General features: G+C 42.8%; 1 non-coding gene across 1 annotated transcript; it reads left to right on the top strand.

The window, feature by feature from the left end:
- The first annotated feature begins 1,380 nt into the window (after positions 1-1,380).
- On the top strand, positions 1,381-1,485 carry LOC115071721. Its single transcript, XR_003850809.1, has one exon. It is a non-coding gene; the product is annotated as a U6 spliceosomal RNA (small nuclear RNA).
- Positions 1,486-8,548: the final 7,063 nt, after the last annotated feature.

Here is an 8,548-nt window from a genome sequence, read left to right as displayed (position 1 = left end):
TTCTAGAAATGTGTCTGCCCACATCTCCTCTAAATCTTCAGACCCTGTGGGAAGAGGCTTCATTGCCTGGCAAGAATCCTGCTACTACCTCTAAATTCAAGAGAAGTACAGGATGCCCGATCTGGTAAATGATACTCCCACCTCCACCCAGTGTGCAGTACTCAAAACTGAGTAAGCTGAGGAGTTAGCAGCCACCTCATGATTAGCAGAAAATCCCCGCCGAGCAGAGCCTAGCTTGGTTCTTTATGAAAATCTGAGACCCTGTAGGAGCTCTGTATGATTTCATTTTCAAAACCCCTGCTAAATTCTTAAGCTGCTTAATGTTGACCAGTTAAACAAGAAAAAAACATGGTAACACACTTGTCCTTCCAATCATTATGTACCATAGCTAATTAAAGTCCTTGTTACAAATTATATAGAATAATCAATGGTATGCTTTTCCAATTGTGCCCTTACACGAGTGAGATTTATAGCACAAATAGTTCCTGACAAACTTGGCCCAAGATCAAGAACTATATTTCCTCTGGGTTTTGGGAAAAAGTCAAAGTTATTATAAATGGTTGCTAAGGGGAAATATTTGCTATTTTCTCCACTGATGTGAAGTAGGTCAAACTCAAAGCTGAAGACTTCCCTAAGGTTGTAATTAAGTATGAATATTAAAAAACTGAGAACAAATAAAAAATAATCAACTTCTTTTGAACTTCCCCATCATAGATATTTCATTGTATTTCTACCTCAGGCAAGATATTTCCTATAGAAGAGGGAATAATGTTGAGAGAACGCATTTATTTTTAAAGTGTGCGGAAGCTCTGCCTAGACTTTGATAAAGACTTGCTTGGGCACAAATGCTTTGAGGAAGCACTTAAGTAGGCAGAGTTAGGGCAAAGTGCACACAAATGTTCATTACGCAGCCTGAACTGCTATGATTTAATTCTACAGGTCAGTCTGATGTTTTGCCCTTTAAAAACCACATTTTTCTGTCTCTTCCCACCCAAATCATTCACTCTTATAAAATTGTCTTAGTTAAGTCAATGTCTGGGCTAGCAATGTAAATTTAATTACCAGGAGACACAGGTAAACGTTAGCTCTGAGATATTTCTTGGTATGGAGTGATAACTGAAGTAGGATTACTTCATCACTATTGAGTTAAGCTCATATGGTTACACAACACAAACTAATATTTCTAGCTCCTTTTAACCTACAAAAATATACAGTAATCGCGTACATGAGCCTCATTAGCATGTCTCCTTTACATTAGGAGGCTTCCAGGGAAGGTGCATTTCCAGAGAGACAGAGGAATATAGGGTGGGAGTCTTCATGTTGGACCCCATGCAAAGGGTCTAGTGATCCCACGAGTGATGGGGCTCATAAAGCAGATCTGTGCTCACTTCAGCAGCTCATATACTAAAATTGGAATGATACAGAGATTAGCATGACCCCCTAGGCAAGGATGACGCACAAATTCATGAAACATTCCATTAAAATTTATTTATTTTTATTTTAGGTGTGAGAGTTTTGACTGCATGTATGTAAGTACACCCATCTGTGCAATATCAGAGTAGACCAGAAGAGGTCAGATCCCCTGGAAATGGAGTTATGAACAGTTGTCAGCCACCATGTGAGTGCTGGGAACTGAACCCAGGTCCTCTACAAGAGCTGCTGAGTCACCTCTCCAGCCCCACAGCAATTAAGAGCCTGTACTGTTCTTGCAGAGGACCTGAGTTTGGGTCCCAGAACCCACACCAGGCAGCTCACAATCACTTGTAGCTTGTATTCCAGAGAATCCAATATCTCTGACCTCCATGGGCACCTACACTCACAGGCACATACCCACACAAGGATGTACACATAATAAAAATATTTTAAAAGTAGATCCATGCTTCCAGACAGCCACTTCACCTGGCTGGGTCCTCAAAGAACATGCTGTGGGAACACATAGTCTCTCTACACAGAGACCTCCTTAAAGCTTCCACCCAGGAAACTTTATTTCTCCCAGGAATTCTCTGTTCTCCTTGTCAAGGCATTTCAACTCTGAGGCATCTGCTTCATGAAAAAACTCTATTTCTGCATTTCTTCAAAACCTAGGAATGGTTTAAATACCGGTGATCTTTGGGTTGAGTACACAGACCAACACTTACTAGGTATTCAGTGCTGTTAGATGGATAGACGGATGGATGGATGGATGGATGGATGGATGGACAGACGGACAGGATGGAAATGCAAACACCCACTATGTGCTAGGCTCTGCATAAGCAGATAGAAGACATTCTGTAGAGGTTGAGGATCTGGTTCAGGAAGAAGGGGGTACAAAAAGAAGCTAGAGCAGTGAGAGGCCAGAGCAATGAGTTTCTGAGGTTGGGTCTCTGCAAGGGAAAGGTACCATCACAGCCTGAAAACAGAGCCAAACTACTAAAGGAAAGGCATCCTCAAGCCAGGAAAAGCAGGTTAAAGGGAAAAAAGAAGGAGGAACAAAGCTACTTTGTGGAAAGGAAAAAATACTACAGCTTAATGATAGTATAGACATCAGACCGGGTTGTGGATCTGACAAAGCTGAGTTTCAATCCTGACTCCTTTACTACAAACAAGATCTCGGGAAAACTCCCTTGAAATTTCTAAAACTCAGTTCCTCCTCTGTAAAATGGACACAAAGCCGGGCGTGGTGGCGCACGCCTTTAATCCCAGCTCTCGGGAGGCAAAGGCAGGTGGATCTCTGGGAGTTCAAGGCCAGCCTGGTCTACATAGTGAGTTCCAGGACAGCTGGGGCTACAGGGAGACCCTGTCTCAAAAAGACCAAAAGAAAAAAAAAATGCAGGAGTGATGTAAAATATACAAAGCCTTCAGCACAGAGTTTACACATAGGAGATATGACTACTGTTCTCCTTTCTCACAGCATAGCAAAGACACACTTAGAAAGCTTCCTCCTAAGGAGACGGAGGTGAGACTTGGGATTGTGAGTGTAGACTCAAGACCAGCATGAAGTTTCAAGGTTCCTTTCCTCTAGACTGGATCAAGAATGATAACACATCAGCAGTAGAATCCAGAACAGACTCTCTGACATCATATCATGGCACTATTACCTAGCTTGCACCACCTCAAGACATCAGCAGGTCTACCCAACGGAAGGTAACAGTCACCGGGGGCTAGCTATCTGGTGTTCAAGTCTATATCACATTAGCCCAAGTGACTAAAGCAAGGGATCTGCCAATCATCTTCCACCTCCTATTGGCTACTATAGGTAGGCAAATCAGCTCTTAATCATTCTTGAATTGCTTTAGGCGTACATGGCTGCCCTCTCTGCACTGTACCATCTTTAAGGAAGATAGTCATTACTCATCATTCACAGTCCCCACAGCACCAGCAGTGCTTAGCAACCTCCTGGTTGCTACTGGCCATTCATCACCGAAGTGGCGACCCTTCATTCTGGCATCCTATGACACTAAAAAGTTCTCTGAAAACATATGTGGTTATCTGCTAACATTAGTACCTAACAGAGAATTTTTAAATATCTTCAGAAGTCTAATTTTAAAAATTAGTTGGAAAATCCCACATAAAATCTGAATTTCCCCCACTACCATCCTGGAAATTTTAAAAAAAAAAATGTGCTCTCTCTCAATTAACATTTTTACTCTAAATTTGGATAACCTCTAACTTTCAGAATATTGAAATATATCACTTATTCATATAAATATATTGAAACATAGTTTCTCATGATAAAGCAGACGTTTGTTTCGCATGTTAGGTGAGTGCACGGTGCACTGGAAGGTGACGATGAGAGTGAGTAGACTGGAGGAAGCCTGGTCTACTGGTCTACCTAAGCCACATCTTCCTAGGGAGAACCCCAGTCTTGCTACTTGTGACACATTTACATTCTCAAAATCATGTCCACCTATTTGATAACTTGTGATCTTGTATTCATCTTCTCCGAACACCTGCTCTAGCACTAATTACTTCACGTTCTGTGTGTGTGAGCATGGTATATATGTTTGTATGCACATGCATGTGTTTGTGTACACGTGTGTATCAGGAGGCCTCTGAAGATGGCGCGGACCAGAGCCCTGGGATTCAGTGAGAATTCACTTCACTTCTTCGTCTGCAAATAGCCCGCCAAAAGGAGCCCATGCCTGGGTACCCTGCTCACGAGCCCAGTGACTGCTGACAGAATGCATGGCGCGGACCAATCAGAAAAAAATACGCTGACTAAAGGGACTTGGGGCGGAGACAAGGGAGATATAAGGCGTGCCCCCTCCTGCATTAACCGAGCCTGCAGCACCTCACCTAGTGCTTGCATCTACCCGACTCCCGGGGTCTGTGTGTTGTGACTCCACGCCTCTTACCCTCCCTAATCAGCAGGGGACCCGATCCAGGTCAGGGTCTTCACAGCTGGCCTGAGGAGAACCCGCCACACATGTGTATCACTGTGCATGCACATGGAAGCAGGTCAGGGTTAAGTGTCTTCCTCAGTTGCTCTTCACCTTATTTTCTGACATAGTCTCACTGAACCTGGAGCTTATCAATTGACTAGGCTGGTTGGCCAGGGAGCTCCAGGGATTCACCCGTGTACACTGTCCCACCTAGCTCTGGGGTTACAGGTACATGGCATCACACCCAGCTTTATATGTGGGTACTAGGGATTAGAACTCAGGTCCTCGAGCTTGTGCAGCAAGTACTTTCCTGTCTGAGCCATCTCCCCACCCCTTTCTCTTTCTTGCTTTCACAGCTTACCCACGACAAGATGCTTTACTGGTAAAACAGCTCTATGAGTATTATGGAGAATCTTTTTAACGATTACATGATTTGATACAATTTACTGACTGGGTCACCTAGTAAAATTACTCTTTTTTGACCTTCTTTTCCCATTTGTTACAGTTCCCATCTTTCAAGACTGCTGTAAGGAGGGATGAGAAGAAATCGGTACTACTTCAGTTGGATACATGGTACTAGCAAGTGCTTAATACACAAAAGCCAATGTAGATGCTCTTTTTACATTTTACTGAGTGTCCATTTATCCATATTCTGTTTACCTTGGTCCTCACCACAAAGGAGCTTCCATCCCTGTAATCCATACATAGGTCTCAATGGCCCCTGGGCAACCCTCTGAATTATTCACGAGTGCGCAGGGAGAAAGCTTACCTAAACACATGCTCTTCAAAGTCATCCTACTAAGAAAACTCCTACTTGAGTATTAAGAGAGAGATATTTTAATGATTCTTATGATAAAAACAACTCATTAACTTCTAGGAGCAAACCAATAACCAACTCTCCACACTGAATTCTATAATAAGACATAAGAGTCCTGGGCTTGGAGCTGACCCCTGAGAAGAAGAGGATCAAAACACACAAAAAAAATCCTTGTGCTCCCCTTAAAAGAAATTATTCTGATATGCTGGAAAAAAATGAAGTTTGGCTCTCTGTAAAGGGAATCTGCACTCAGAATCTTTGGAATATGTTCGAACTGTGCTGTGATCTAATGAAATTTAAAAGGTTCAATGCTCATTGTTATAAACCCGATCTGTTGTAGCTGTTTTCAAACTAAAAATAGCTTAAAAATGAAAGAATCATGGATGTTGTCATGTGAAAGTAATTTTAGATTTCACAACTTAGAAAGATATAAACCATAAATTCCAGCCAGTAATTTATTCAGGGCTTCATTTACTGTCAGCCAACCAAAGTCTTGGTTTAAAAAAACAATTTTAATTTTTTAGGGGACTAAGATTCCTCTTTTTCTTAATAAGGCCACTGACGAGTGAGAGCACAGCATTTTGACAAGGCATCCAAACATAAAACCTGCTACGGTCCCACTTTAGTATGTGCTTCATCAAAACAGGTAGAGTGAGAATCACACAGTTCAATTTTTTAAAAATATGATTGGCATGCTCTATCCCAAACTTCCTGAATTGGGATCTTGGGTTAGGAGATTGGAAACCCTGAGTGTATTGAAAAGCCTGGCTACAGACATACTGCTTGGCCACTTGGTAAGACAGCTGCCACTGGAAGGTGGCAGGAATCAGCCGTGGCTGTGGCAAAGAAAGGGCTTTGGTGCCGAGGATGCTCTGGCTGCATCCTGTTTTAACAGTGCTTAGCAGGATTCTCCAACCGTCTTAACTGTGCTTGTACTCAGAGTGCATCTGCCCTTGCTCTCATGTCCCACCCTCATAGGTTTCACCTATGTCTTTTTCTGATTAATAAATGGGAAAAAAAAGTATATTTAGAAAAATAAAATTCATTTGTTTATGCTTCTTCAAACAAAACTAGAGATAAATGTGTTGAAATGAGTCTGGGGCAGCAGTGAGGAGCAGAGCAGAAGCCAAGCCTGGATAACTTAGTCTTTTAGGCCATCCCTTCAGGATGCCAAGCTTCAAAGTGTGCATTTTAAAAAACCATGAATGTGTGTGAGTTTGTTTGTGTGGAGGGGAGAGGACGGGAGGACGCATACCGGAGCAGATGCTGGGTGTGTAGGAGTCAGAGGATAGCCTTTTGACATGGGTCCTCACCTAGCTACCTTGTTTGAGAAGAGTCTCTTTGCCAATGCATAAGCTAGGCATGCTTCTGGAGAGTCTCCTGTCTACCTCTCAGCTCTCCCCTAAGGATGTGCTGGGATTGTAGATGCCTGGCTGCTGTGTCTGGCCTTATACCTAGGCTCAGGGGTTCTCAACTTGGTGTACCAGGCTTGCAGGCAAATGTTGTTACTCACTAAGCTGTTCATCCCCCAGCCCCTAAAAGTTTTAACTCACAGTTAATTATAATTATTTTATACACACACAGACATAGCAGACCTGGTATCTCCCTTTCAAATGAAAACATGCTCTAAGCCCAGGAAAATTTCACATCAGGACTGGAAACATTGATCAGCAGTTAAGAGCAGAGGACCAGAGTTCGGTTCCCAGCACCCACATCAGGCTGCTCACAACTGCCTGTAACTCTAACTCCAGGGGATTCAACACCTCTGACCTCCATGGGCCCCTGTACTCACATATACAAAGGTTTACCTAATTAAACAATAAAAATAAGATTAAAAAATAAAAGTTCCCATCTGTGACTGTTATTTGATTTCTCTAGTGAGTCTCCACCTCCCCACTATGTAAGGAGAAACACTGAGTGGCTTCAAAGAATAACCCAATTACATAAGTCCAGGTTATTACTTGGAAGGAAAATTATATAAAAGTTTCAAGTGAGACAAATGTATAAAGCACACATTAATTTTGTTTCTATATTTAAAATACATGAGATCAGGCTCCTACTAAAAAATGTATATGACTAAACACACAGAATCCCACACCACAACATTCAGTTCCATGCTTCATCTCCATGTCTGTGTTTCTTATTTTTGTTCAAAAACAAGAATTTTAAATAGTCAAGATTCTTTTGTTTTGATTTCTGTTGATTATAAGTACCTCCATTTCCATCTCAGTGCATCCTGGCCTTTACAAAATCTGGGCACTAGAACCAGTCATGACTGAACTCTATTACCACCTTATTCCCTGCACTGACCCTGTTTCCCTGGCGCACACAACACTCATTTCCTAGGATCAAGGGCTGGGAAGGTCTTAGCTATCTCATCCAGAGGAGATGCCGTTTCCGGACCCTCTGCAGTTTCCCTGCAGATCTGTCATACTGCCAAAGTCAACATGTTCATGGCCCTGAAGGCCCCCTTCCCAACGTCTAACATCTTTTAAGCTTTTCTTTATGTCTATTCCAGCTGAGATCCTAAACTAATCATCCTGAGTCTGGGATTCTCTAAATATGAAGGAAGAAGGGATGATTTCCATGGTCATACATCTATCTTCTAATTATCTGGATGGCTGTAACTAGAACAAAATGCTTGCTTGTAACACCTGGCTCTGGATCTCCTCTAAAGGATGAGGTGTTTAAGAAGCAGGGCAGTCGTATTACCGAGTTGTAATTCTGCATCCTACTCCCCAAGCGTCATTTCCTGACTACTTGTTCCTTAACCTTCTGCTGGTCAGTCTGCACAGAGACTCCTGGATGGTACTTAGGAGTGGTTGCCATGTGTCCACTATTGTTCCTGACAGGAGTCCCAGTAAACCACCATTGTCTGTCAGTTTACCTTCTATCCTCGTCAGTTCTCCATAATGTGACACTGTTGCACGTTTGCTTCTCCTTTGCCTTTTGCTGACCCCTCTTCTGACCTCCTCCTGTCTCTATGCCCTGGGGTGTTCGAGGTAAGCCATTCTTTTGGACCTCTTATCTTCTCCAGGAAAAATGTTGAGCTGGGTTTCCTTCTGTCCAGTCACTAATTCACTGTCTGGCCTTAGACAAGGTGTGACTCTCTCTGGGATTCCTTCATGCCTGGTCAGTAACACCTGTGAGCTATAAGGTACTCTGCTAGTTCAGCCCAACCTCCTCCCCGTATCCCCTCAGTATGTGGTTCAGGTATAGAAAGCCAGTGTGACTCTGTGCTGGGGCTTAGATCGATTCTAGCATGGGAAGGAACTTGAAGCATCACTTGCTCTGAACCCCTCCTCATTCTGGTTTCAGAGAGGACATGTGATTTCCTCTTGGCAGATATGGCAATAATATGGCAATAATA

The sequence above is a fragment of the Nannospalax galili genome, unplaced genomic scaffold (assembly GCF_000622305.1).
Source record: "Nannospalax galili isolate Female #2095 unplaced genomic scaffold, S.galili_v1.0 scaffold841, whole genome shotgun sequence".
NCBI classification, from domain to species: domain Eukaryota; kingdom Metazoa; phylum Chordata; class Mammalia; order Rodentia; family Spalacidae; genus Nannospalax; species Nannospalax galili.
The sequence above is the reverse complement of the archived record's forward strand: the minus strand, read 5'-3'. Positions and strand labels throughout refer to the sequence as shown.